The sequence below is a fragment of the Mus pahari genome, chromosome 10, assembly GCF_900095145.1.
Source record: "Mus pahari chromosome 10, PAHARI_EIJ_v1.1, whole genome shotgun sequence".
Taxonomy (NCBI): domain Eukaryota; kingdom Metazoa; phylum Chordata; class Mammalia; order Rodentia; family Muridae; genus Mus; species Mus pahari.
Window position 1 is genome coordinate 14893065 of NC_034599.1, and position 9466 is coordinate 14902530.

Below are 9466 nucleotides of genomic sequence, written 5' to 3' on the forward strand. Positions count from 1 at the left end.
GGTCTAACAAAACACTTTGAGTTGGGGTCTGATCCTGTCCCTCCTTTTTCCATACCTATCCTTTTCCCATATTGCTCCTTTTCCCCTCCCTGTCCTTTCTCCCTTTCAGGTCCCTCCTTTCCTTTACCTCCTGTGTTTGTTTTGTTCCCCCTTCTAAGTAGGACTGAAGCATCCACACTTTGGACTTACTTCTTTTTAAGCTTCATAAGGTTTGTGGGTTGTATCATGGGTGTTCTGAGCTTTTGGGCTAATATCCATTTATCAGTGTCTACATTGTGCAGATTAGGAAAAGATCTTTACCAACCCAACATATACAAAGAACTCAAGAACTTAGACTCCAGACAACTAAATAACCTCATTTAAAACTGCAGTAGAAAGCTAAATAAAACATACTCAACAGAGGAATTTCAAGTTGCCAAGAAGTACCTAAAGAAATGTTCAATACCTTAAGTCATCAGAAAAATACAAATCAGAACAACACTGTGATTCAGCCTCATACCAATCAGAATTGCTCAGATCAAAAACTCAGGAGACAACAGATGCAGGCAAGCATGTAGTGGAAGAACAACACTTCTCCATTGCTTATGGGATTGCAAATAGGTAAAAGTGCTTTGGAGAACAATCTGGCAGTTCCTTAGAAAATTACAAATATTACCTGAAGACCCATCTGTACCCCTGTTCGGCATATACCCAAAAGGTACTCCAACATATTGCAAGTACACATGCTACACTGTGTTTTTAGAAGCCTTATTTATAATAACCAGAAGGTGGAAACAACTCAGTTGTCCCTCAAGGAAGAATGGATACAGAAAATATGGTACATTTACACAATGGAATACTACTAGTCTATTAAAAACAATGACTACATGAAATTTTTAGGCAAATGAATGAAGCTAAAAAATATCATCCTGAGTTAAGTAGCCATCTACTTTTCTTTGAGGTGTTTTCTCCTTTTTGTTCTAGAGCTTTCAAGTGTGCATTTTAGTTGCTAATATGTAATCTCTCCAGTTTCCTTATGGCAGTAATTAATTCTATGAACTTTCCTCTTAGCACTGCTCTCATAGTGGCCCCTAAATTTGGTTATATTGTGTCTTCATTTTCATTAAATTCTAGAAAATGTATATTTTACCTCTTTATTTCTTTTCGGAACCAATGTTCAATGAGTAGAGAGTTGTTTCATTTTCTTGAGTTTGCAGGCTTTCTCTTGTTTCTGTTGTTGATGATATGCTGCTCAGCTTTAATCCATGATCTATGGTGGAGATTCTTTTGTGACTGAGTATACAGTAAAATTACAGATGTTTTCAGCCATCTGATGTAGGTCCTGGGAACTGGACTTTGGTCTTATGAAATATTAGTAAATGTTCATAGCCACTGAGAAACCTCTATCCTCTAATAATGATCTCTTATCCCTGAGAAACTTGCTTTTAATGTCTTTGACAATGATCATAGGAAGAGAAAAATATGGAGGGAACTAACAGTTTATTAGGCTTCTTGTCCTCTATAATACTTTCAAGAGTTAATTTTTTCAATTACACTTTCTTCTAATTGTATCAGGCACAAACAACAAAATGAGGCAAACAATGACAAAAAGAGCTAGTGTATTTATGTGTATATATGTGATTTGTGGTGACATTCCATGACAACCCTAACAAGCCTCTGTCACTTTATCATTGCTAATAACCATCCGAGAATTTCTTTTTTGTTGTTATTTATCCTTTACCTTCTGGTAGCAAGACCCAGCATCCAGAGACCCTAGCCTTTACTAAGCCTGTGCTCTGCTACTGAACTCCCTCCTTATTTATTCTTTTTTCTTTTGTCAGATGGATTGTTTTCACTTGAACTATGCCTCAACATTAAAATATATGAACTTGCCTCATGATGGTAGAGGACTGAAGACACTTATCTGGAATATTTCAGCTCACTCTGAACTAATGAAACTAATGAACTGTCAAATGACTGGAATGATTAAGGAAATCCCTGTTCATGCATTCAGTTTTATCAAATTATTCATAAGAACTTTCTATGATTTACATATATTTTATAATAAAGTCACACAGTAATTAGTAACATCACCTGTTTGTTAGATTGTATCAAATTGATACAAGCTATAGTCAGCTAAAAAGAAGAACCCTCAACTAAAAAATTACCTCTATGACACTAATCTGTAGGTATGCTTGTGAAACATTTGCTTGATAAATGGTTGATGTGGGAGATTATGCCCATTGTGCATAGTTCTTCCCCCAAGCAAGTGGTCCTAGGATACATAAGAAAGCAAGTTGAGCAAGCTAATGGGAGAAATTTAGCAAGCAATAGTCTTCAATGGCTGTCCCATCAGATTATGCCTACGGGTAGGGTAGGTTCCTGCCTTGAGTTCTGACCCTGACTTTGGTCAGTGATGGTTTGTAAACTTCAAGCCAAATAAAACCTTTCCTCTCTACCCCCAACAAGAAAATATATGATCTTCTTCTCTATAAGACTAAAACTTACAGAAATGTCAATGATTTATGAGAAACATTATGTGTTTAATAATCATTTATAATAAAATACCAAATATTTATATTCATTCTTTATATTTGCATATTAAAGAACTAATTTTAGACTATAAACTAGAACCAGCATTTTTCTGGTATCATTGGATAGTAAATTATTGGAAATTGCCAAGTATAAGTTTAATTTACTATAGAAGTAATATGTCCCTTGCATACAAATACATGAAACAGACTTGAGAGTTTTAAACATAAACGTCCAGGTGTTAGGAAGTTAGGTATACTGATGTCATTCTCCACTCTTGGTCTTCAAGGACTTGTATTCCAGCATCAGTGTAATAACATAGCTACTCTACATTAGCTATTGTGCCCTTAAGGATGCAAAGACTATAGGATACAGCCTGACCTAAGCACCTTCCTCCTCACACAGAAAACATTTGCTTACTACTCAGTATCCCAGTTTGTCCCTACTTAAAATGATGTTTGAGGAACTTTGTTGGTATATTGCATTTGGGGCTTGCTTTTTGAGAAAGTACTTAAAGTTGGGTGGGTGAGGAAAAGGAGTGAATGTAGATGAACTTGAATGAAAAGAAGAATATGATCAAAATATATTTAAAAGTTAAAAATTAGTATGAAAAGAAAAAAAGAAAAAGAATTTCTTCCACCTTCAATATATAGGTTATGAGTTACATATTTCTCTTGAAACTAATTAAGTTAACATTATTTTGTTTTGAAAATGCCAAGAATGATTATATATTAAACTTATTAATAGATTAGTAATATTTATTTCATTGTTTTTAATAAAAATTTTGGCTTCATTGATACGTGACTTTAATTACCAAAAGATGGTCAGCATATAAATATATTTCTGATTGTGACTATAGACTTTAATTGATAAAAAAGTCATTTCTCTTGCCTTTTTCTTTCATTCTTTTTCTTCTGTTTGTGTTTTTGTTTTGTCTTGTTCTGGTTTGTTTTTATTATATTTATTATTATTATATGTTTATGTACACTCTAAGGATAGAGAAAAGGAGAATTTGTATGGATTTTGATGGGTGGAAAAGTAGCAAGGAGCTAGGAGGGAGAAACTTTGATCAGAATATAGTGTGTTAAAAGGCAATGTATTTTAAATTTAAAACGACCATTTCAGAGCAAAAATAAAGAAGTAAATATAAATTTGCAATTGAAAAATATTTTCTGATATTTGCATTTATCAATCAAAGATAAATTCTCTTTGTTTCCAGTGTTCTTCATTTCTCCAGCATATTGCTTCTTTCTTAGCAGTAAATAGAATCCTGATTGAAAATTAACAAAGAAAAAAAATAACAAGAATTATGAGGTTTTCATGGGTCAAGCACTGTTCAAGGTTCTTTGAATCTAATAATTTTTCACAAATCATTTATATCACCATAGTTTTTAATATATATAATTTACTTAAATATACAAAATTATATAAAATATAAGATACATAGCATTATAGCTAGATATTTTTAAATATTGCAACTACATTATCAGATCCATTAATAAACATATCTGTTAATGATATACAAATTAGACAACAATTGATTTCATATGGTTGGTGATATATGTCTTCAAAAAGCATTGTGAGAGATAAGATCATAATCAGATTGTGTTCTGAATATGAGCATACTGTATTACCACCAAATAATAGAGATTCTAAGTTATTGTGAGATTCTTTCTAAAGACTTAGATAAGAAATACTCTCCATGCAGGATTATTTTCAAACTTTCTGCTCATAATATTGCATCCCTTCAACACCACATGGAAACTGATGGAGCATTGTTTCACAATGGTTTTTGAGGTAGTTGGCATGAGACATGCAGTCTTAACGAGATATTTGTAAGTAAAAGGTTGAATAGTATGAAAGGCAGTCTATATAGCCATTAAGTATTCCTGTGGGTTGTTCCTGCTTTTTAAACCTGTCAAAAGAACATGATTACCAAGATTATACATTTCAGCAGCATCTGCTGTCACCTGAATTTTTAATCTTAGCCATTCTGACTGGTGTGAGATGGAATCTCAGGGTTGTTTTGATTTGCATTTCCCTGATGACTGAGGATGTTGAACATTTTTTCAGGTGTTTCTCAGCCATTCAGTATTACTCAGTTGAGAATTCTTTGTTTAGCTCTGTACCCCATTTTTTAATGGGGTTATTTGAATTTCTGGAGTCCAGCTTCTTGAGCTCTTCGTATATATTGGATATTAGTCCTCTATCAGATTTAAGATTGGGAAAGGATTTTTACTAATGCACATGCCAGCAAGATTCTGCTGAAGGGACCCTGATACAGTGGCCTCTTGTGAGGCTATGCCAGTGCCTGACAAACAAACACAGAAGTGGATGCTCACAGTCAGCTATTGGATGGAACGCAGGGCCCCCAATGGAGGAGCTAGAGAAAGTACCCAAGGAGCTGAAGGGGGCTGCAACCCTGTAGGAGCAACAACAATATGAACTAACCCTTACCCCCTGAGCTCGAGTCTCTAGCTGCATATGTAGCAGAAGATGGCCTAATCGGCCATCATTGGGAAGAGAGGCCCCTTGGTCTTGTAAACTTTATATGACCCAGCACAGGGGAAGGCCAGGGCCAAGTAGTGGGAGTGGGTGGGTAGGGGAGCAGGTGTGGGGGGGGGGGGATTGGGAAATTTTGGAATAGCATTTAAAATGTAAATAAAGAAAATACTAATAAATAAATAAATAAATTTTAAAAAAGATTATACATTTCATGAAATTTATATTTTATACTGTTACATTATATAAATATAATTTGACATAAATTATATGATAATAAAGTGTGTGTTAAATTATAATTTTATATGTATTATTAGTTCATATTAATTAATTTCATTTATCTTTATATATTTGAATTTACAAAACTTGAAAAAGCTTTCTTTGTTTATATGTATTAAAAATGGATACTTTTATTCATACATAATTTGGCACATATATTAGAGAATTTAGCATTTCCCTAACATGGTTAACTTTGAAATGCCATAATTTATCACTATTTTCCTTTTGTTTGATACTGGAGTTACTACTTGCTGATGTAAAAGAAGTTACTATTTTAATTACTTTGCAATTGAGGGTAAAATGTGCTGAGATTTAATATTATTGTCTTTATAAAATAGAAATTAAATACATCATTATTTTCTAATACCCTCTATTGCACACTGCCAGTTCATTTATTGTACTTACATACATGGAACCATGAAGTTGGCCAGGCCTAGTGGCTTTGAGAGACATATCACATGGGACTTTTCCAGTTTCTGATGGCCTGATTCACTACTCTAGCAGGGAAGCATTCAGGCTGCTTTGTGTTTCCATGTATGTTCTCCTGGAAGTCAAGGAAACATGGAAGTTTGAAAAGACCATATATATTACACATTAATCTTGAGTACTCTGAATAGTTCATAAATATCCTGGCAACTACAAATATATTGATCCTGGCAATTGCCACTCTAACCTCTTTCTGGAAAGAGTATAAAAATTCCGATTCTCTCAATAAAAATTACCCAGCATAAATTTTTCTATGCAACTCCAACCAGCCTGGTTTTATTCCTTCAGGATGTATCAAGTGATATAGAACTGGTAAAGAAGTGTTGGCACTTAAGTTTGGTCAATTATGATTTCAAAGTTTTCTTTCTTTCTTTCTTTCTTTCTTTCTTTCTTTCTTTCTTTCTTTCTTTCTTTCTTTCTTTCTTTCTTTCTCTCTCTCTCTCTTTCTTTTTTTTCAAGGTAGGGTTTCTCTGTGTAGTCCTGCCTGTTCTGGAACTCACTCTGTAGACCAGCCTGGCCTCAAACTCAGAAATCTGCCTGCTTCTGCCTCCCAAGTGCTGGAATTAAAGGTGTATGCCACCACTGCCAGCAATTTCCAAGTTTTCTAAATAACTCTATTTTTTTGTGTGTTCATATTTGTTGTCTTAATAGTTTTTATACATTAATTTTCTAAGAACTTCTTTGTACTGGGGAGTTAGAAAAGTTTGTCGTGGATCATAAGGACACTGCAGTCACAAAGTATCTGACAAGGTAAGACTTAATGCAGAAATATTTTAGTTTTGTTTTATGGTTCAAATTCATAGTCAATCACAGTGAAAGAGCTTGCCTTTGGGAGCAAGAAGTTGCAGGTCACATCAAATCTCCATACAGGTAATAAAAAGTAATTAACAAGTTGATCATGTTTACAAAATTTCAGTGTCAACCAAAGTGACCTACCTCTATCACCACCTAATGGTCCTAAAATCTCTCTAAACAATGCCAACAACTGGAAAGCTAATTCTCAAACAATTCAATATATGGGAGATATTTCACATTTCAACCACAACATACCCCCATTCATGGAATCTCATGGTGTAAAAGGGATTCCTTTATTTTTCTGAAATTTCTGTAGTTTACAGTCCAAGCAAAATTTGAGACATAAAACTATAATTGAATAAATAAGTCAGGAACAGAATATAAAATTTAATGTTTTCTTTTATCCAGACACTAAAACTAGGTACTATAAAATTAAATTAAGCTATTGAGAGGAAGAGAGGCTCAAGAAAAGAAGTTTAAAAATATAGAAAGAAACTGGGTGAAGTTGTAAATTAATGTATGTAACTATTCAAATTGCACAATTAATCTCATTTATTCATGTAATTAATATATATTAGTAAAAAGTTCAATAAATATACACATGAAAATGCATACAATTCAACTACTTGTAAACTATGAGAATGATTAACATATCAATTGTAAATGTCTCCACGAGTTGCTAATGTCATATATCTTAAACATATTTATGCTTACATTGTAGATACCAACAAATATATAAAATATATTCAAATACGATATACAAATACATGTCTTAAATAAATCTACTGATGAAGGTATAATGGGATATTTGAATTTACTAAAATTTCAGTGTGTTATATTTGCAGCTCTATATAATCAAGGTATCAGAGAATATAATGAGAGGCAAATATGTCCTCATGGGTCAGACTAGCAGATTTTCTGAATTTCTCCTATCTACATAGTTGGCCTTTAAGGACCTATACTCCTGGGATGCTACTGAACTTAGTATTTATATTCTAATAAGAAGCTCTATTTATTAAACAGACAAGGACCTGCAGATTATAGGTATCAGCCAGTTAAATATTCCCTTAAAAGAACTACAAGGTCAGAAAACAATGGCTTCATCTCCATCTAGATACTGTCCTTTCTTCTCTGAGCCCCAGATTCTGTCCAGGGCATGCAAGGGATGAATACTTTCATACTGAATGGCATGCTGAAGATTAATTTCTTTGAAAAATTTCAAGTAACGTAGAGTGCCATATTTAAAGATTTGACATTAGGGCAGGTCTTTTACCACAACTTTATTGAGGTAAGCCAGTGAGGACATTTTATGTGAAAGTCACCAAGAGGTAGGTCTCAGGTGAGCAGTCTGTCATTTTATAGATATATGGTCATTGTCAGTGTGACAAGTATTCAGCTTGTGTTCATTCTGCTAGATATCCATTACTTGTCTTCAGAGCATCCAAAGATGTTTTCTTCCAAAAAAGAAATATGATGCTCATGTATTATGGCTGCTTTAAATATTTTTATTAATTTTAGTATGTTTGGTAATGAAGGCAAATGTTTGGGTTAGTTAATATGTTAGCTTTCAGGGCCTTTTATAGCAAAATAAGATATATTGGGTAGGTTATTCACAATCTTTTGCTAACAGTCTGGGATTGTTGAATATGTTTAACAATGGGTTCAACCAAGTCTGTTTCCAGAATACTTTGTAATTGTGTGTAGTTGGGTATGTCCATTGTATATATCTATGTATCTTTATTCTTTATGTACCTATTATCATTTTATATATTGTATGCCCATATTGTATGTTATGTAAGAACAAGAATTTTTTGGCCAGATACTAAACCAGCTCTTTTCAATTACTTTAATCCTTGTGTAAGAATATTCTGAAGTACTGAAAATAATTCATATAATGAATGAAATATGAAACAAGAAAATGTGAAACATGATTTTGCCTAAAACAAACACAGCCTTTTAACTCTGTGTGATGCCTTGGATTTACCTTTGTGAGGACATGTGAGGAATCTGAAGAGGCAGAAAAGTTCAAATGTCATTTTCAAACTCCCAGTTTTGACTTTAACTTGGAAAATATGTTAAACAAGAATCCCAGAAATGGGCTGGTGAGATGGCTCAGTGGGTAAGAGCACCTGACTGCTCTCCTGAAGGTCCCGAGTTCAAATCCCAGCAACCACATGGTGGCTCATAACCATCCGTAACAAGATCTGACCCCCTCTTCTGGGTTATCTGAAGACAGCTACAGTGTACTTACATATAATAAATAAATAAATCAAAAAAAAAAAAAAAAGAATCCCAGAAATGATATATGCCAGCAAATTAACTTATTATGTAAAAACACCTGGCATGTATTTGCACTAATAATAACAAAAATTGTATAAAGGCTAAAAGATGCAGTGTAGGCATGTATAATTCTAGTATGGCTATTAGGAGAAGGAGAAAGATGTTAAATAATAGAAATGCTACCCATAAAGTCTTGGTACAGATATCATACCATAATTCATCATATAAACTTCAAAGACACTTGATCCAAGACAGAGAAGTAAAAACTGACACCTGAGGCTTTCTTCTGCTCTTAACAAATACCACATATAATGCCTCACCTTCAATGGGCACAGAAGTATGAAAACTTCCTTACAGCTCGTGGCAATGTTTAGAGAAATTGTGAAACCTTTCACTAGTAAAGAAAGTAGATCAATGGTGTTGACATTGAAATTTTATATCTAAAACCAATTTTTATCTGAATTCCAACTGGTGGTGACTTTTATGGAGAGGAACAAACCTTGATCACATAGATGGTCCTGGTTAAACTCAGAGAATCACAAAAACAAGAATAAAAACTTGAGCATGGAAGATAAGTAGTTAGAAAAGAGGAATGGTGGCAGGGGAGCAGGGA